Below are 20,790 nucleotides of genomic sequence, written 5' to 3' on the forward strand. Positions count from 1 at the left end.
CCATAGCTAGGAGGTGTTTGGCTAAGCCCATGAATCTGTGCGCTTGATATCTCCTGTTGACTGCTGGGGACTATGGCCTTGACAACCTATGTGCTGAGCTGACCCCTCTCATCCTACTAGACTTAATAGCTATTTTTCCCTGTACCCCTGAGAGGACAAGAGAGATAGGGTCGGGTACCTAGAAAGAGTAGGTTCCCTAGGGCTAGGGATATTGGTCAATGGGTAGAGCCCCTGCCTAGAATCCCCCAGTGAGGGGCTGGGGTGTGGCTCAGTGGTAGAGCACCTGCCTAGAATCCCCCAGTGAGGGGCTGGGATGTGGCTCAGTGATAGAGCCCCTGCCTAGAATCCCCCAGTGAGGGGCTGGGGTGTGACTCAGTGGTAGAGCCCCTGCCTAGAATCCCCCAGTGAGGGGTTGGGGTGTGGCTCAGTGGTAGAGCCCCTGCCTAGAATCCCCCAGTGAGGGGCTTGGAGCGTGGCTCAGTGGTAGAACAACTGTCTAGGTTATTCTAATGAAGGCTTGGAAGGATGAATCAGTGTTACAGTGCTTGTGTACCAGTAATGAGCTTGGTGGTGTGGTTCAGTGGTCCAGCCCTTGCAAAGAATCTGCCACTGAGGGGCTAGGGACGTGGCTCATCAGTAGAACACTTGCCTAGAGTACACCAGTGAAGGAGACCGTAGTAGTGGAACCAACAGTCCTGACGGCCATTAGGGAGGTGGCCCCTGGGAACGTGGTGTGAGCAAGTGTGACGTGATGATGTCGAGACAGAGCAAGTATTGAGTGCTTTCTGTATACCAGAAACTGGGCTCTATATTCTTCAATGGGTCCCCCTGTCCCCTCTCCATCTCAGAGAGATAGAGTCCCTGGGCCAAAGTCACACAGCCCTAGTTTCCAGAGCCATAAAAATCTGTGAGTTCTTACCTGTGACTCTTGGCAGCCACTAGGGGCTGTGGACAGTCCTCTGCAAGATGCATGGCTTTGGAGGGCTAGCCCCGAAGTCCTGTCCTTTGGAATCTGATTTGTTTCTGGACTTTGCAGACTCTCTCCGATCCTTGCGACTTCTCATCTTCAATCCGGTCTAGGTCCAAGTGTGTCTATGCCCCGACACAACACCGCCGTAGGATGCGCACCTGCCGGCGACTCCTGCAGGAAACAGTTTACACCTGAACTCGGGGCTGGACGCTCTCTGTGTATCCCAAAATTTCCTCTTGCCACAGGCAGGCGGAAAGCCACACCGTCATAGCCAAGCAGAGGCCGGCAGCTTGGAACACGAATCCTCTGTACAGCCTCAGCCACGGAAGCAAATGGAGAATTCTCACTGCAGAGGGACGTCAGCAAAAGTGGGGACTGTAACCACTGCTCACACCCCAGACAGACTAGATAATGAAATTACATTCATAAAATTTCAGGTCGAGTGGTCACTGCTCGAATTAGTCCTTTCAAAGAGCCTAGCCAGAAGTGGCAGCAGCAATTAAAGGGTTGGCCGGGCTCAAATCAGGCCTGAGCTTGGGGCATGTGCAGTGCCCACGGCAGAGGACTTGACTTGCCGCTGTGCTGGTGTGGGTTTCAGCCCCTTCCCTCAGCAAAGGGTGGGCAACCTGAAAGAACAGAAAGACCGCAGCTGCCGGGAGCTATCCTGCTTTCACTCATTCACTTCCGGCAGGGACTTGTTATGTAGCCCAGGCTCTTCTCAAACCTATCATGCAAACCAGGTTGGCCTTGAACTCACTGGGTAGCTCAGGCTAGCCTATTTGGGGATTATTTTATACTATATATTCATTGTGTAAGGTGATAGATTACATTATGATGCTCATATATATATATATATATATATATATATATATATATATATTTCAGTTACTTTATGTTAATAACACCACCTTCTGTTTCTCCCACCTGGTAGTTTCTTTCCCTATCCCATGGTAGAGCCCCTTCCTAGAATTACCCAGTGAGGGGCTGGGGTGTGGCTCAGTGGTAGAGCCCCTTCCTAGAATCCCCCAGTGAGGGGCTGGGGTGTGGCTCACTTGTTTGAAATATACAAAACCCTGGGTTCTATTCCCACTCCCTACCTCCCCTACTTTAAGCATTTAGATTGCATATGTGAACAAAAACAAGTAATCTTTGTCTTTTCTGAGATTGAATTGTTTTCCACATAATGTAATATCCTGACTTCCATCCATTTTCTTGCAAATGACATAATTTTTTCTTCTTATTGGCAGAATGCTATACATATATATTTGTGAAATATATGTATATATACATATATAAAACATTTTTCTATCTGTTGATGGACAACCAGGCTGATTCCATAACTGGCTCTTATGAAAAGCGCTGGATTGATACACACTGAAAGGTGTTCACTGTGGATAAGGAGAGAGAGAATTCCTGGCCCCTGCTTCTCCCCAAGCAGACATCTCAGCAGTGTCCCAGTGGTAAGAACCAGCATTGCCTCTTCCTACTTACAGCCTAGGACCTCTGCTGTGCTGTGACACCCCCACGGAGCAGGGACGAAGAAAGGAAGGGCCACTAGCAAAGTGTGGCTCCCACCTATCAGGTCTGCTTTCTGTTGCTGTAAAACTAAGCAAGACCAGGTCATTTACAAAGAGAAGAAATTTAATGGTCACTGTTCTGGAGGCTGGGACATCCAAGAGCGTGGCAAGGGTCCTCTTGCAATGTCAAAGAATGACTGTGTGCATGGCGGTATCACACGACAAGACAGAGCAAGCGTAAGCTGCCTGTATTCCAAACCCACCAGTATTGCTATGGAGTCCCAAACCACTCTCCCCAGAGTGCCACTCTACATAAGATAGACAGAGCTAACGAAGGAATTACATTTCCAACTAGTTTGGGGAACACATTGAGAGTGAAGCAGTGCCCATCTGATCAGCCTACCCCAGCCCCTCACTGGGGGATTCTAGGCAGGGGCTCTACCACTGAGCCACACCCCAGCCCCTCACTGGGGGATTCTAGGCAGGGGCTCTACCACTGAGCCACACCCCAGCCCCTCACTGGGGGATTCTAGGCAGGGGCTCTACCACTGAGCCACACCCCAGCCCCTCACTGGGGGATTCTAGGCAGGGGCTCTACCACTGACCCATGCTTTTTTCAGGTACATATCTTTTGTGGTTGGTTCCAGAACATCCTTCCCTAGATACCCAAGTTCTGTAGTATATAAAATGATGCAGCATTTGCATCTACAACCTATGTATATCCCGTGTATTTTTTTTTTGTCAAGTCTGGCTTATTTACGGTATAACACAATGTAAACGCTATGTAAATAGTCATTTGCACTGAATTGTTTAGGGGATAATGACAAGAAAAAATCGTACGTGTTCAGCACAAATGTAATCTCCCCCAAATATTTTCAGTCCATGGTTCATTGAATCAGAGATTGTGGAACTCGCAGCTATCGAGAGCCAACTGTATAATTTACATACCATAAAACTCACCTATTTCACACGCACACTTCACTGATTTTTAGTAAATTTACAGAGCTGCACAACCATTACTTCAATCCGATTTTAGGATATTTCCATTGCTCTCCCCAAATCCCTTGTGCCCCTTCTGAGTCACTACCCACCTCCCCCATCCCACCCCCATTTCCACCCCAGCCCACGTAACCACAAGTCCACAGTCATTCTTTGCAGGTTCCCATCTTCAAGACACTTCCTTGTAGTGTGATCATGTCGGGTCTGGCCTTTCCCATCTGGCTTCTTTTTCTATTGCATGATATTTTTTTTAAGATGTGTTCTTATTCTATGCCCCACCTCTCTCTCTTTGTGTGTGTGTGCATGTGTGTGTATGTTCATGGGTATATACGTATGTATGTGAGTTCGTGTGTGCATGTGTGTATGCATACACACATGTATATGCAAGTGCCCACAGAGCTAGAAGAAGGCATCGACGTCCAAAGCTTGAGTTACAGGGCAGTTGTAAGCTGCCCCATCTGGATGCTGGGAACTGAACCTGGGTCCTTGAGAAGAGCAGTACGAACTCTTAGCCACTGAGCATCATGTTCTTTTGTTTGCTTGCATTTCTGGGCATTTAATCCAGGATCTTGTGTGTGTTGTGCAGCTGCTTTGCCGCTAAGCTGGGTCCCCATACCTTTAGCATATTGTTTTCGAGGCTTAACTCTTCACAGCCCGTGTCAGCACTGTCTTAGTAACAGTTCCTGTTGCTGTGATAAAACACCATGACCAAAAGCAACTTGGGGAGGAAGGAGTTTATATTAGCTTACAACGCTCAGTTCATAGCCAATCGCTGATGGAAGTCAGGGCAGAAACTCAAAGCAGGAACCTGGAGGCAGGAGCTGATGCAAAGACCAGGGAGGGGTGCTACTTATTGGCTTGTGCCCCATGACTTGCTCAGTCAGCTTTCTTATAGAAGTCAGGACCACTTATCCTACATGGCACCCGCTCAGTGGCCTGGACCCTCTCATATTAATCATTAATCAATCAAGAAAGTACACTATACGCTTGCCTACAAATGACTCTAGCTGGTGTCAAGTCAACATAGACCTGCCCAGGACGAGCACGCTGTTTTCTCTGAATATCAATTATTATTGCATTCTGTAGCATTTTGGCTCACTGACCCACAAGTTGATGACCATTTAGATGATCCGTGCCCTTTTGTCTCTTATGTGTGGTGCTGTTGGGTATCTTTCCACACACGCCCTTGTGTGAACGTGTGTTTTCATTTCTTCCGGGGAGGTGCTTAGGAGTAGAATTGCTGGTCTGTATAGTAAAAGTCTGTTGACTTTCAAAGAAATCAGCAACCAGACTCAACCAGCTGCATCCACAAACGATGGGCGTGGCCCAGTGTCTCCATTTCCATCAGCATTTGATATTGTCCGCCTTTTTAATCACAGCATGTCAGTCAGTGTGAAGTAAGGAGGCATTTCAGTCTTAATTTGCATTTCTGCACAGACTAATGATATTGCACAGATTCGCTTGTGTTTATTGTCATCTGAATGTCTCCGTTAGTGAACTGTCTGTACAGTCTTACACCCGTGCGAAAAATGGATTGTCTTTTTACTAAGTTGAAGTTCTTTCTTTATACAGGCCGTATCATTAGGTCTGCAAGTGGCCTCCCAACTGCAGCTCATCCTTGTGGTTTCTTTTTTTTTTTTTAAATTACTTATTATATATATATATGAGTGCTCTGTCTTCATGCACACCAGAAGAGGGAATCATATCTCATTACAGGTGGTTGTGAGCCACCACGTGGTTGCTGGGAATTGAACTCAGGACCTCCAGAAGAGCAGCCAGTGCCCTTAACACTGAGCCATTTCTTCAGCCCCATCTTTGTGGTTTCTTTGTGGCATCTTTTGAAATCCATTTTTTTTTTATTTGAAGAGGTGTGATTCTTTTGCAGATCATGTTTGTGGTGCTATGTCTATGACATCTTTGCCTAGCCTATGATAAAAAATATTCACTTATATTTTCTTCCAAAACTTTTATGAGTTTTCTTGTGTATCTTTGTGATCTGTTTCAAATTATCTGTGTGTGTACATGTGTGTTTCATATGAACAAATGGCCTGACTTCATCTTTTTCTTTTTAAATTACATCTATTTAGTTAGTGTGTGTGCGCACATACACATGCGCACACACCCACACCCACATGCACTCATACACACACATATGTACACATGCACACACATACACACACATGCACACACATACGCACACATGCACACACACGCACACATGCACACACGCGCACACACATGCACACATACACACTCTACAGCACAAGTATAGAGGTCAGGTGGTAATTTGCAGGAGTCAGTTCTCTTCTTCCACCATATGGATTCCAGGCATCAAACTGCTCCTCAGCCTTGACAGCAGCGCCTTTACCCAGTGAGCCGTCTTCCTGGCCCCTGACTTCATCTTTCTGAATGTAGCTAGCCTGTTGTCTCAGCCCCCCCCCCCTTTTCCTCCAGAAATCTGATTTGGGCCATGGTTACCTTTTCTTCCTTCACTTCCTTTCTAGGTGACTTTCCCAGGACACTGGCCCTGCACTTAACTGTCCATCCACCCATCCATCATCCTTCTACCCATCTATCATCCAGCCATCTAGTCAGCATCTACCTATCTGTTACCCATGCATGCAGGAATCAATCCATCCATATCCGTCTATCCACCCATCCATCCATCCATCCATCCATCCATCCATCCATCCATCCATTCCTCCATCTACCATCCATCCATCTACGATCCATCCATCCATCCATCCATCATCCATTCACCCCCTATCCATCCATCCACCTATCCATCTATTATGCATACATACATGTATACATCCATCCATCAGGGTCTTCCTTGTTGCCCTCTGAGCTGTCCCCCTTCTGGACATAAACAAATCACTTTCACACTTCCCTTCTGAGACTGCCGTTTGGTCAAGGTCATTGTGGAGTGCCTTGTGCTCCCCTAATACACTCTCTGGCTATGGTGTCACCTGACTCATCCTGCTGTCTCCAGCGTGATCTCAGCCACTGCTGGCATTGGGAACTACGTGTGGGTAGCACGGAGCTCTTGGCAAGGCTGCAGCGGTTTCCTCCCAGAGACGGGGTCAGGAAAGAATGCACTGACTTGTGACCAGCTATTGAAATGATAGGATCAGTCCTCGGGGGAGTGTTGATGGACTATAATTTAGCAAATAGAAGACAAGACTTCCCTGGGACTGTCAGCTCTGCATTCTAGCATGCTTCTCGTTGCCTTGGCAACTCAACAGGTTAAACTTCTTCTGGGGCATCAGTGACTGCTCAGGCAGAAGGTGATAGGAGCCGTGAAGTGTGCAGATCAGCAGGCAGACAACAGCACTCAGGGTGACCTTCACTTGGTTTAGCTGGCTCTGTCTCTCCACCCATCTGTTATGGGTCCCCTCATCCCCCCACCATCCATCCACCAACCCTCACCCCAATCCACCACCCATCCACCCATCCATCTTTCATCCATCCTAATATATATATGTCCATCTTCTTCCCATCCGTCCGTCCATCCATCCATCCATCCATCCATCCATCCATCCATCCATCCATGTCATTGAACACCTGCTGTGTGCCTTGCCTCCTTCCGCCTTCTGTAGCAAATGTGTAAGTTCCTAGCCCTGAAGACCCACTGGGAATAACTCTATGTGGGTCCAGAGGCACCTGGGAAATCGTAGGGCCCAGGAAATCCATAGAGCCTTTATTTGGCACATGAGTGGATTCATTTAGAAAATAACCTTTACCTGCAAGAATTGTAATTGTATAGACTTTCTCTCTGCAGATTCTTCTTTTTAAGATTTAATTATTAGTTTATATTATTCTATTTATTTTTCATTTTGTGTCTGGTTGTAGGTATGTACATGTGCATACAGGAGCCTGTAAAGGCCAGAGGTATCAGATCCCAGGGGGTTAGAGTTACAGGCAATTGTGAGTGGCATTGTGTGGGCGCTGGGAACTAAACTCAGGTCCTCTACAGGATCAGCAAGTGATCTTAACTGCTCAGCCACCTCCCCAACCCCAAGGCTTTTCTTACGTGGCTATCACTCACATAAACAAATCACACTCCGTAAACTGTCCTTAGTTTTTAGTTTTCTGTCAGTGCACTACAGCAGACCTCTTTCTAATCAGCGTATGTAGATGGTCATTGCCTTCCAAACTTACGTGGTGTATTGTAACTGCGCACCTTTGGTTTTGTTTTGTCCTATGGGGTCCCAGTATATAGCCTGGTCTGGCTTTGAACCTGTAATTCTCCAGCTTCCACCTTAATGATTTATATTAAGTTGTTCTAGGTGTGTGTTTTTTGTTTTGACCTACTGCACGAATTATTTCTATTTCCTTCCAGTCATCTTATTCGGTTTGCCCCTTTTGATTACTGTTATGATGGAGGCTTTCCAGATGTTTCGTGACCCTTAGTGACACTTTCGTAGTCACGAGTAGGACACCAAATGCCTGATGTAACATAGGGAGACACAAGTCCTTAACTCAAGGTATTGATGCTGAAGAAGGTGTATTAGTTAGCTACAGCTGCTGTAACAAAAGCACCATGGACCAGGTGGCTTAAACAACGGTCCTGGGTTCCAGAAATCCCAGATCAAGGGGTTAGCTGGGCTGTTTTCTTCTGAGGTCTCCCTTCGGCTTATAGATACTATCTTCTTGTGCCTTTCTGTCTATCTGTCTGTCTCTCTTTCTTTCTTTGTGTGTGTGTGTGTCTGTCTGTCTGTGTGTATGTCTGTGGGTATGTGTACTTGAGTGCAGGTGCCGCCAGAGCCAGAGGTGTCAGATACCTAGAACTGGAGTTGTATATGGTTGTGAGCCACCAGTGTGTGTGCTGGGATCAAACTGGAGTCCTTTGAAGGAGCAATGCCTGCTCTTAATCCCTGAGCCATCTTTCCAGCCCCTCCCAATGTCTTATACGGTCTTTATTATATGTTTAAAGCCTATCTTTCTCTTTTCATATCTTCCTCTTCTCAGTCATAGGAGACCCACTATCATGGCTCCATCTTAACCAATCTCTTTAAAGGCCCTATCTTCAAATATAGTTGTAGTGTCAAGTCTGGGGGTAGGATCAGGACACGGTGGGTTGGGGGCACACAACTGAGTTTGTAGCAGGCTTACAATCCCCAACCTTGGGAAAGACCCCCCCCCACTCCATGTGTGCATGCTGGGGAGGGAGCCTGGGGTTCTGACTGTTCTGTCTAAAGGCTTCTAGTTAATGCTCTGATTTCAGTGTACCCCCAATCCCAACCTGAAGTCTGCTTTTGTCTTCTGTAGGTCCTTCTGAGGCAGATCTGGCTAGAGGGCAAAACTGCCTGGAGCTTCAAACCCCGCCTTTCTTCCAGTTAGCTCCCTACCCTGCTACTACCACGTCTGCCTCCCTGTACACTGTGGGTTTAATCCCGCATTCACACGCAGCCCATAGGCTGGGCCAATGTGTCCCCTTCACCCGTGGAAGCTGTTACCACCCTTGATCCACATTCCGCTTTCCAGAAATGTGTTGGAATCTGTCATCTGCTGCCGTCCCCCACCAGTGCTGTTTGTCATCGTGGGCCGCTATCTGTTTTATTCTTTGCTGTCGTTATGCTGTGATCTTGGAGGGAAGCTGAGATAAATGTGTGTGTTCAGTCCTCTGTGTTTACCCGGAAGCCTTCTCGAGAAGAGGTAAAGCTGCAGGCTGCAGCCCAGCCACCAGCTCTTGAGTCAGTGAGGCCTGGGAGGCTTAGTGGAGAGAGGCAGGAGCTGGTCAGGGCCTGGGTACCACTCTCTGTCTCCTGAATCCCAGATGCTACCTGCCCCCAGTTCTTGCTTTTCAGGTGCGAGCTCTTCTGAACTTATTTGGGTGTCTATTTACCTAGGACTCTATAGCTCGCCCCTTCCCCCCCACTCCTCAGCCTCAAGTTTCTAAGACAAGCCCAGTCTCCTTTCCCCATTCCCACCAGTGATGTCATAGGTGTGGTTTTCTACAGACCAGGCAGTGTCTGACACCTCCCAAATGAATGTGTTTTCCCAACTATGGCTGACAATGATACATTTTTTAAAAAGCCATTTACACTTCTCCTGATGTAAGATGAATTCCTTTTGTCAGATAGGGAACTCCTGATTCTGCGGAGCCATATCACAGGATTGTCCCCAGGCCAAAAGAGGATGCCCAGGTGGGGATGAGTCTTGTCCATCTAGTCACCTGTCCATAAGGAACAGGGCACCGGCGACATAGGAAGGGGCTGCGTGGCTAAGGCAAGATAATGTGTGTTGATACTCATTCAGGCTTCCCTCTGTCTCTCTCTTCCAAGGCCTTGGTGCCCTTGCTAGGGAAGGGTGCATTATGTCTAAGGATCCACCCCCACTTGAGGCTCCTGCTCCAGTGGCTGGAGCTCCCTGGCAATTGTTCTCTCAGGAAAGAGTGGGAGAGGAGAGCTTTGGAGAGAGCATTACAGCCAGGCATGGTGACACGTGCCTGTCATTCCAGTACTCGAGGCTGAGGGTGGAGGATGGGGAAGCCAGCCTAAGCTACATTAACAAGTTCAAAGTCAGCCTGGGCTGTCCCAGAAAAGTGAAAGAGTGTGCATGCGCGCGCGCGTGTGTGTGTGTGTGTGTGTGTGTGTGTGTGCGCGCGCGCGTGCACAGGCGTCACAGTGAGGGGAAGGAGATGGGGTACAATGCCTCCAACTCAGAGAACACGGAATTTTTATAAGGCTCAATTAGCTAGCTATTCCTTGTGCTGTGTGATGGGTCCAGGAATGTAGCAGGACTGTGGGGGTGACCTGCCAGTGGTGACCGAGGAGGATGGAAGTGCCCAGCCCCAGACGGGTCAAGCCTGCAGAACTGCCTAGCACTCTGGGGGGAGGTCAAGAGTGGATGAACCCGGTAGCAGAATAGGCAAGAGTGGATTACCTCATAGGGCAGGACGGGTCTGGAGCGACTTGCTGTGGCTGCCAAAGGAAAGGGGCACAACGAGCCTAGGCTTCCCATTCCAATGGAGGGCTTCATTTAATGGCCACTGTCCCCTGTGTGCTGCTCCAGTCCGAGAAGCTAGATGTCCTGTCTTGTGACTGTGCCACCGTGATGGCCACACGTCCTTCCATCAGTTGCCATATGGACATGGGGGTTGGTGTTCAGGCCATGGAGGAGACCCCTGGCTTAACACCCATGTGAGTATGACAGTCGTTCTTATCGCAGATGGTTCTGCTATCACTGTAGTAGTTGGCTCTGTGGAAAGCATGGAAGTCACTCCTGTGGACCCCTGAAACTCCACAGCCAGACCCTACCTAGAGAACCCCCTGTCCTTCAGAAGAAGCAGGAGGGCACAGGCAGTTTCTAGTGCCCAGGGAGGGAACTAGAAGGACTGTCTGGACCTGATCATGCACATGCTGCCCATTCGTGTGCATACAAACTCATGTCATACATTTATACACTGCAGACATACATAGTACATGTATACATACTGCCCATATACACGCAGTCCACAAATAACACATACATCTCACAATGCACTATACATTACATATCACACAAATACATATACACCACATACACACCATCTACACACAATGAACAAACTCACATATAGATATGTGTGTATATATATATATATGCATTGCATGTATATACACACCACACACCATTCATTCCACAAATACACATATACAACACAACACATTTGGGGCCCATTGAGGACTAGAGCCCTGACTCCACCACCCTGAATGGTCATGGTCTGATCAGAGACTCCACACTTGTAGCCATCTCCAGGTTCAAGGCAAGTTGATCCTTGAACCTTTGAGGGAAATGACAGGGCTCAATGGAAAGGCTGCCAGTTTCTGACACCCTTTCTTAGGTTGGGGTTAAAGTCAGTGATGTGTCCAGTGTGTGTGTGTGTGTGTGTGTGTGTGTGTGTGTGTGTGTGTGTGTGTGTGTTTGCCTTAATACCAGCAGAGGGCGCCCTGAGCCAGCTCATAACGTTTTTGTTGCCCTAGCCTCTGACTTTGGACACTTCCTGGGACAGGATCAAAGGTCTCTTCTGTCATTTCACTGCAAGCTTCCATCCCGTCCCTATCACCACACTGAGTGCAGGGCCTAGCATATGACAGGTGATTGATAAATGCTTGTTGAGTGCACAGAAGGATGGATTGAGGGGTGGATGGAGAGATGCATGATGGGTAAGTTAGTGGATGGATGGATGAATGGATGGATAGATGGATGTAGTGTGGATGAATGAGTGGGAGAATAGGTAAGTGAGCAGATAGATGGGTGGGTGGATAGATGGATGGATGGATGGGTGGGTGGCTGGTTGGATGGATGGATGGGCAGATGGATGGGTGGATGGATAGATGGGTGGGTGGCTGGCTGGTTGGCTGGGTGGATGGATGGGTGGATGAATGAGTGTAAGTAGTATAAAGAATAAATGAAGGGAAGTTCTGCAAATATTTATTAAGCTGGGAAGCAGTGTGAGGAGCTTAGCATTTCCAGATCTGATGGTTTCCTGTGGCTCTTACCCCAGTGCTCCTGGGTCCTGTCTTCAGCTTGGCTTTGCTTCTGACCTGCTCATCTTATTCCCCCATGTCACCCCTCCCTCTTCAGCTGGGCCTGAGGATTCGTGTTCGGTACCATGATCCCAGAAGGGATCTGATGGGACACAAAGTTTCTAGAAGAAATAAGTACCGGGCATCCTAGCATAAGTAACTCAATCAGACCTACAGGGGTCTGGGGTGATCTGAGGAAGCACCCCTGCAGTCTTCACCCCACCCCTGCTTCCATGTTCTTTAGCTAATCATGGTTCAGCCTTTATGTGACTGCCGATCTGAATACGCTAAGTAGATCAATAATGCGTCAGCCTTTTGCCGAGAGCAAGAGGAAGAGGGCGGGCTGCATCCATCAAGCCCTGAGTGACAGCTAATCATTTTTCACCTGGTGTTCACCTTGCCTAATACCAGCATGGCTCTTCTCCCAGAAGACACCAGCAAAGTTTCCTCAGCCACCCTCCCCTGCCAAGCCCAGGCTGCTGAGCTGGCTCACATCTCCTAAACATGAACCTCACGTGACTATGGGGACTCAGAGTCTGCAGGTGTGAACAGATCTCTCTGTATGTCTCTCTGACTCTCTCTGTGTCTCTGTGTGTGTGCACGCACACTTCTGGAAGCTGAATGCCTGGCCTTTGGCGCATGCCATGATCCATGATCCCTTCTGTGTTCCTGTGTGGTCGTCCGAATGTTTCCTTGAGAATGGCACACGTGCAAGCTTGGAAAAGCACGTGTCTGTTCACTTTGCATGTGTGTATGTGGCGTAATAACCAGGCTAGCTTAATATGAAACAGCAACTTTTAATGAAGGGATAGCTTACAACACCAGGGATCCAGCGATGGGCAGGAAATACAAAAAGGACAGGCGGGGGCTCATGCCCGTCAGATTTATATGTAAACATTAGCCCGAGGCGAACACGCCCCCCATTGGGCTGGGACTCCCCTACACATGTGTGCGTGTGCACATAGGGGACCTGGGTTTGTCATATGTGTGACTGTATGTCAGACACTGCCACAGCCCTGGGGGACCCCAAGTCATCTCTCTAGGAGATGGCATGCCTTATAGACTGCCCCAATCTGGAACATTCCCCTGTTGCTCTCACCTGGGTACACACTTGGGATGGGTGGTCCTGCACCTGCTGTCCTTCCTGCTGGAGAAAGTAGGTGGCCTGAGGGGCAGGGACCTGGGCTGGGTGGGAGCATTTCTTTACACAGGATGGCATCAAGGAGAGCCACATTCAGGTGCCATCTCAGTGTCACTGGAACTGGACTGCTTTAAACTCAAATGTCCTTTCCCTAACAGTGGCCCTGGAATTGCCAAGACTTCTCCAGTTCTCACCCATAGGAGTATGTTTGATCTAAATCTTCGGACACAGACCGAGCAAGTTGTCCAGCTGGTTCCTGCGTCCCATGACCCTCTTAGTGTGTGGTGCCACCTGGTTCAGATGGTAGGGGTCTTGGGGAAGTAAATGCTGGTGTGCGTGGAGGTGGGCAAGCCAGGAACAGAAGCAGGAGGTGGGTACCTCCCTCCCTGGTGTTGTGCTTGGTTTACTGGGCACTGTGCCTGGACCTGGGTGCCCCCAACTCCGCATGGATGCTGGCAGCAGCCTTGTGTGGGTGAGGCGAACCGGTCTTGCCTCAGGCCGCCTTCTTCTTGGCTGGGCTTTGCCTGCTAACTCTAGGAATCAGACCCTTCCTAGACTCTCTGGCCAAATCCAGTCCACCTACTCCGTGTTGGTCATGCCTCTTCCTGACAGCCACTGCCCTGGGGTGTAGCTGTGCCCTGTTCCTCTTTCTATTTATTTTAACTTTATTTTGTTTTTTTGAGACAGGGTTTCTCTTTGAGCCTGTCCTGGAACTAGCTCTTGTAGACCAGGCTTGTCTCGAACTCACAAAGATCCGCCTGCCTCTGCCTGGGATTAAAGGCGTGCACCACCACTGCCCAGTTCCTTAATCCTCTGCGCAGTTCTCAGAAGAAAGGGAAGATACTAAGAGACACGAGACATCCAGTTCCCCACCCTCACTCCCCACTGGGGTACCTTGCTTTCCCAGTGGCTCCTTTATTCCTAGAGGACACCAGTGTCTTCCATGGGGAACAGACAGAGGAGGAGCGAGCTTCCTTCCTGCAAAGTGAGGCTGCAGGGTTGCTCCAGGCAGGCAGACAGCTCTTCCAAATCTCCATGAATAATTGAAGACACCTTAAAATGTGCAGCCGCAGCTTCCAGGATGCCCTTCCCCCACGGTGTGCCTCTGCAAGTCTGGCTGCTGCCAGTGGGTGGGCTCCACCCTGCCAGGGGCAGCTCTAAAGCCAGGCAGAGGTCAGATTCGGACGGATCAGCTGAGCCCTGACTCCTGTTCTTTCTTCTTCCCCGTCTCACTTTTCTCTCCCTGTCCCAAGAGCATCTGCGACAGGGTAGGCTCAGCCAGGAAGACCTGCCACAGGTAGCAGGTGAAAGGCTCCCAAGAGACCTGCTTTGAGGGGATGGGGCAGAGGCGGGGCTGGGGAGCCTGCCTTTCTGCCCAGGTAGAGGCCAGGTGCAGAGAAGCAGGGGTTCCTGCAGCCCTCCAGCTCTCTGGAGACGTGCCTCAGGGCATGATGGGAACTACAGGAGGTGGTGGTTTCCAGTTCTCCAGGAGAGCATCTGCAGGGCACAGCTCCCATCAGGTGACCCGCTAGGCTCTGGTTACAGCTAGGGTATTGTCATGAAGGTGTGTGCATGTGGTGTGAGTATGTGGGAAAGGGGAGGCGTAAGAGCTGTGTGTGACGGTGGAACCCAAGTCTTTGAAGCTGATCAGGGAACGGCCTCTGTTTCCCTTTGGTTCCTGACTGACATCCCCCCCCACACACACACTCAGCTTCTGGGGTACCCTGTACCTGAGTCTGCCCACATACAACTGTTGAGAGCTCTTTTGATATGGACTGAGTCAAAAGTTCTAATCCTTCAAATATGAAATTTTCAGTAATTAAATTTGCAAAAACAAAAACTGAAATACGGTGGTTATGTATGCAATGTGGTGACCCATGCCTGTAATCCCAGCACTTGGAAGGTGGGGGCTAGCCTGGGCCACACAGTGAGGCCTTGTCTCCAGATCCCCACCCCCCCTCCGTCTCCGCGTCACTTCCTTTCTCTATCTCTGTCTCTCTGTCATGTGGCGTGCACGTGTGTGTGTATCTTGGTCACTGGTGTGGCCCAGGGTCCCTGCTGTGTCATTGGGGCTGAGGAACAGTACCCCTGGAGTTTCTGCCCAGTGCTATACCACTAGCCTAGGGAGCCCCTATCTCCCTGTCGTCTCTTCCAGATGTCAGTAAGATGATGATTTTAGTTCTCCCTTGACTCCTCAGCACCCCCTCTAGGAGTCTCCCAAACCAGAACTCTAGGGAGCTCAACTCCGAGGTGACAAGGGGTGAACCGGGAGAATGGGGCTGCAGTGTTCAGCTTCATCTCTGTCCCGCTCTTCCCTGGCCCCTCTTGTCTGATTATGACTGATGCTTTGGGAAGGCTCGGGTCAGAGCAGCTGGTCCAGGATCTGTGCATGGGGAGTAATGATGCCCAGGCAAAGTCAGTTTGAGCACAGGGAACCCTATGACACCCTGGACAGGTGGTCCTTTCTCTTCTGGCCCAGTGGGAAGCAGCCCGGATGGAACATGAAGGCCATTTGCTTAGCTGGGCCTTTCTTGCCTTATTGGTGGGAAGCAGAGATCTACGTTGGCCTTGTTATGCCCTGAGGCATGAGCACACGGCTCTGGTTCTGAGCCTTTTCAGTGTGAAGCATTAGCCTCAAGGTAGAGCAAGCCTTTGGACCCTGGAGAGTCTTTCTAGGTAGGAAGCAGGATGGAGCTGGGTCTAACCCATCCTGGTCCCTTCCTTTACTTCCTCTGCAGTCACAGGGAGCCACTTCTGGTCCCTGGATGCATCCTGCTGTTGGGATCTTCTCCCAATACTTCATGTTCTTCAAACCACCGCCTGTAGGCTGACTTTATGTTCCTGATGTGGGAAAAACTAGGTACCCCAAACATTCCCTTTGAGAAGTTGTCCATCTGCTGGGTCCCAAACCAGCTAGTGCTAACATGATAGGCTAGCCCAGGTTCCCATGGTGCCCTCTGCCAAGCCACGCCTATCAGGGAACAGGGACGGCAGCCCGTGTTTATGTTCAGAATGTACATGTTTCTGGCCTTTCCCAGACTGTGAGTAACGTGAGTGTCGGCAAATGTTTGCGCCATGGAGACCCAGAGTGGGCTTCCATGGCAACCAGAGGACACTGAGGGCTGGGCCTCGAAGCTTCCTGAAGCACCGTGGCTCCCACTGGAACAGACTTGGGAGTTCATGTTGTGAATCTGGCCATTTGCTCCCGTTTCCTCTGGGAGGCCCCTGGGGAGGAGAAGCACACGTTAAATATTTGTGGTTTTGCTGCGTTTGGTTTTAAAGTTCAGCAGTAATTACCGTGACCAGGTGCCAAGTGGATCTGCTCCCAGGGGAGCCTCCTGCAGGAGCAGGCTGGTGGCTGCCTTCCAGCTGTATTGTTTGTGTAACCTGTGTGCCTTCCTCCTGGTGACCATTTTTCCTAGACTCTACTACTTTGCCGAGCCCCAGACTCAATCAGACTGCACTCTTTGGGGATGGAGAGAGAGGCCATGCCTCTGCCTGCTTGGTACTCTCCTCCAGCCCAGCCAGATGGGATGGCTGAGCCACGGGCAGGCTGTGGACAATCAGAACACCAACATGTGGTTGTTATAAATGGAGCCTGGAGACCCCAGCAAGTGCCTTGAGCTCGTGGTACACTCACAACCACACTCGTGGCAACTCACGTGGGTTCTGGTATGGCAGATAGAGCACTCTTTATTTCTAATACAGATTTTACATTTTTAGCTCCAGACCCCAACCTGCCTCATTTCAGTCTATTGATCTGCTTTTTCAGGTAAGCACAACCAACTCAGGATGTCTTGGCAAATTCTGGATGATGCACAGTCTTGTCTAGTTCAGCTTCCCCTTGTCCTTAGCTGGTACGGATGCTGTTTTAGAATGGCACCGATAGCTTAGAGGAGGCATCTTTTAGCCTCCTGGGGAATGGCTGGGTTTTTTTTCTACGGCCACATCTGCTGTGGTTTGGATATGGCTCCCATGTGTCCCCAGTTCACAGTCCAGAGGCTTGGTCCTTGGCTCCCGTGTGTCCCCGGCTTGTGATCTAGAGACTTGGTCCTTGGCTCCCATATATCCCCGGCTTGTGATCTAGAGACTTGGTCCTTGGCTCCCTTGTATCCCCGGCTTGTGATCTAGAGACTTGGTCCTTGGCTCCAGTGTATCCCCGGCTTGTGATCTAGAGACTTGATCCTTGGCTCCCTTGTATCCCCGGCTTGCGATCTAGAGGCTTGGTCCTTGGCTCCCGTGTGTCCCCAGGCTTGCAGTCTAGAGGACTGGTCCTTTGAATGGGTGATGGATAGCCCTCTAAAAGGCTGGGGCTCTTTTTCCTTTTTGTATTGGGGCATCACGGGAGAAATAAAAAGACTTCTACTTGGTGGCCTCTCAAACAGATGAGGTGACCCTGGCTGCTGTGCAGAGAAACAGGGAGTTTTAGCAAGGACAATGTTGAGAGAGCACTTGAGAGAAATTTTCTGAAAACAGTGCCTAGGGAAGGGGCGTAGGGGTAACCCCGATCCTCCTCACCTTACAATGACGAGTGTCACACTGAATACACCACCAATGGAAAGAATCTGAAGTCACCTGCCTTTGCAGGTCCAGGACAGAGCGTGTGGGTTTCATTTCCCCCATCCAGATCAGGACTTGCTGCCACACAATGCTCCTAGACCAAGTCTGTCTGCTGTCTGCTCGAAAGTTAGCAGGCACAGATGGTAGGGGAAGAAATCAGGCTTCAAGGGCTGGGATCTGAGAAGATGATCACCCCCAGAAACATCCACTGGAGGGAACTCAGTGTTGCTGTTGAAAGATCCGATGCTATCAGAATCCTTTAATCTTTTAAGAGATTATTTACTTGTATTTTGGGTATTGGTGTTTTAACTGCATGGCTGTGCGCCATTTGCACGCAGTACCTGCAGAGACCAGAAGAGGGAGTCAGATCCACTGGGACTGGAGTTGATGGCCTCTGGGTAGGTACTGGGAATCAAATCTAGATCCTCTGGAAGAGCAGCCAGTGCTTTTAACCACCAAACTATCTCTGGCTTTTCTTCAGTTTGTTTTTGTTGTTGTTGTTGTTGTTGTGTGTGTGTATGTAGACTTATTGGATACATCTAATATATCTCTTTCATCTCTAGCTTTTTGAAATTTTAAGATATTTGTGCCTTGATTCTGCATATGAGAGAAAACATGATTTTTGTCTGAAGTTAACTTGTATTAACAAAACTGCCTCCAGTTCTATCCAGTTTTTTTTTAAAAACTACATGATATTTTTTTTATGGCTAAATAAAATCCCATGTGTATATGAAGTGATCTTAAGTTACAATTGTGTTCAGTGTACGCAGCCTACCAAGCATGCTGTCTTAGGAGCACAGCCCGCCATTGATGGCCACTTATGTCCCCTAATGACCATGTGGCCAAATCTGTAGATTGCTACCATTGCCCAGCACAAGTAATTCAAACTTTATAGAATACATATTGCTTTCTCTCCTTCATAAAGTTGAAAAGGGGGCTGCAGAGATGGCTCAGCAGTTAAGAGCACACCTTGCTCTTGCAGACAACTTGCATTTTGGCTCCTAACACTCACATCAGGCAGCTCACAGCCTCCTGTAATTCCAGTTCCAGAGGTGTGATGCCATCTTCTGGCCTCTATGGGTCCTGCACTCCTGTGTGCATACACACAGACACATATGCATTCATATTGTTAAGAATAAAGAATAAATGTTTTGTGTTAAAAGCGGGTATTTGAGGAGAGAATGTGGAAACCTCAGTCAGTGCGCGGCCAAGCAAATGCTTGGTCTTTCTTCCATCCCGTCCGGGCCCCAGGTTAGTCTCTGGAGTGTGGTGCTTCCAGACAAGGTTCAGGTTCTCCACAAGGCGCTCACGGTGGGGCTAGGGCTGGATTCTCTAGTTTGCTGTGCTATGGTTTGAGTGAAAAATATCTTCACTAGCTTTTGTATTTGAACACTTGGTTACCAACGTTAGCATGGTTTTGAGAAATGAGTGACAGAGGTCTGTCATGGGGGCGAGCCTTTGGATGGCTGTAGCCCACCTAAAATTCTGGTCTGGCTTCCCGTTTTCTAGTCCAGAATGCTGGGAACAGCCTCTGACACGGGCTTCTGCTGCCGTGACCTCCCCCACACCTTCCTCGCTGTACTGAGTCAAAACTGTGAGCCCAGACAAAACCTTCCCAATGTCGGTTGTCCCGTCACAGCTAAGTGACAAGTATTGATACATCCCCGCAACTGGCACAGACCTGGCATGGGAGGCTGCCACAGCCTTAGGGGCGTCGAGACTGAAGTGTGGGAATGAGGGGCTCTCCGCAGCTGGGTGTCTCCTTTACCCAGCCAGGTTTCTGCCACTACGTGCAGTTTGCATGGGAGTTAGTGAGTTAGTCTCTGGACTGGGATCCACTCTAATGGAGTCTTTCTTTGCAAAGCCTGGAAACCAGCCCCCCCATACCCTCCCTGGAAACCAGCCCCCCCACCCTCCCTGGAAACCAGCCCCCCCACCCTCCCTGGAAACCAGCCCCCCATACCCTCCCTGGAAACCAGCCCCCCCATACCCTCCCTGGAAATCAGCCCCCCCACCCTCCCTGGAAATCAGCTTCCCCCACGCACACACCATCCCTGGAAACCAGCCCCCCACACCCTCCCTGGAAATCAGCCCCCCCACCCACACACCCTCCCTGGAAACCAGCACCCCCCACCCACACACCCTCCCTGGAAACCAACCCCCCCCCTTCCTGGGAACTAGCCCCCCACACACACCATCCCTGGAAACCAGCCCCCCACACCCTCCGTGGAAATTAGTCCCCCCACACACACACCCTCCCTGGAAACCAGCCCCCCCCACTCACACACCCTCCCTGGAAACCAGCACCCCACACACACACCCTCCCTGGAAACCAGCCCCCCCACACCCTCCCTGGAAATCAGCCCCCCCACTCACACACCCTCCCTGGAAACCAGCACCCCACACACACACCCTCCCCGCAGCTGCTCACAGCTGTCTTTGCTGTAAGGATGAGGTCCAGGACAGTTGTTCTTCACTCTGAGGCCCTGTTGTCTAGTCCTTGTATCAGGAATCATTGTTCTCCATTGGAAGCTTGCTGCTCCTGCTGAGCTCCTGTTCTGGGCCACCCCCAGCTGGTCTGGGCTGCAATAAAACCATGACATTGGCCATGTGAGTTAACATCAAACCCCACAAGTTAAGGACAGAGTCTTCCATGAGACGGGCTTTTCTTTACACCTCAGCTTCATGAAAGGTCTCCAGGCTACCAGCTGCTGGCCCAGGCCGGGGAGTTAGCATGACTACTTCATGTTCAAGGGTTTGTTAGAAAGGTCCAAAGAATTTTGTGCTGACAGTGACAGTCTGTAGAAAGGACCCTCCAGAGGCAGAGGCTAGCGGAGTCCTAAACAGAAGCTGCCCTCTTTTCCTGTGGATTCTAGACTCATGATCCTCCCAGCACCTCAGCCTGTTCACCGCAAGGTCCTCTGAACTTTGTCTGGAATTTCACTTTTTAATTATTATTTTATGCATGTGGGTATTTTGCCTGCATGTGTCTATATGCATCACATGTGTGCAGTGCTCACAGGAGCCAGAAGGGGGCGTCGGATCCCTTGGTCTTGGAGTTACAGGCAGATATGAGTCACCATTGGGTCC

At 49.7% G+C, this 20,790-nt stretch overlaps 1 protein-coding gene across 4 annotated transcripts in view; it reads left to right on the plus strand.

Moving 5' to 3' along the window:
- Window positions 1-20,790, plus strand: part of Chst8 (carbohydrate sulfotransferase 8) — a 135,956-nt gene that overhangs the window by 80,384 nt on the left and 34,782 nt on the right. Inside the window, exon 1 of one of the 4 annotated variants that reach the window (XM_075984548.1) lies at window positions 16,877-16,912. The exons of the other annotated variants lie outside the window; for them this stretch is intronic. The gene's annotated coding sequence lies outside the window, so the exon portion shown is untranslated. Of the gene's footprint in view, window positions 1-16,876; window positions 16,913-20,790 lie in introns of those variants that run through there. 4 annotated transcript variants of the gene reach the window in all.

The sequence above is a fragment of the Microtus pennsylvanicus genome, chromosome 1 (assembly GCF_037038515.1).
Source record: "Microtus pennsylvanicus isolate mMicPen1 chromosome 1, mMicPen1.hap1, whole genome shotgun sequence".
NCBI classification, from domain to species: Eukaryota; Metazoa; Chordata; class Mammalia; order Rodentia; family Cricetidae; genus Microtus; species Microtus pennsylvanicus.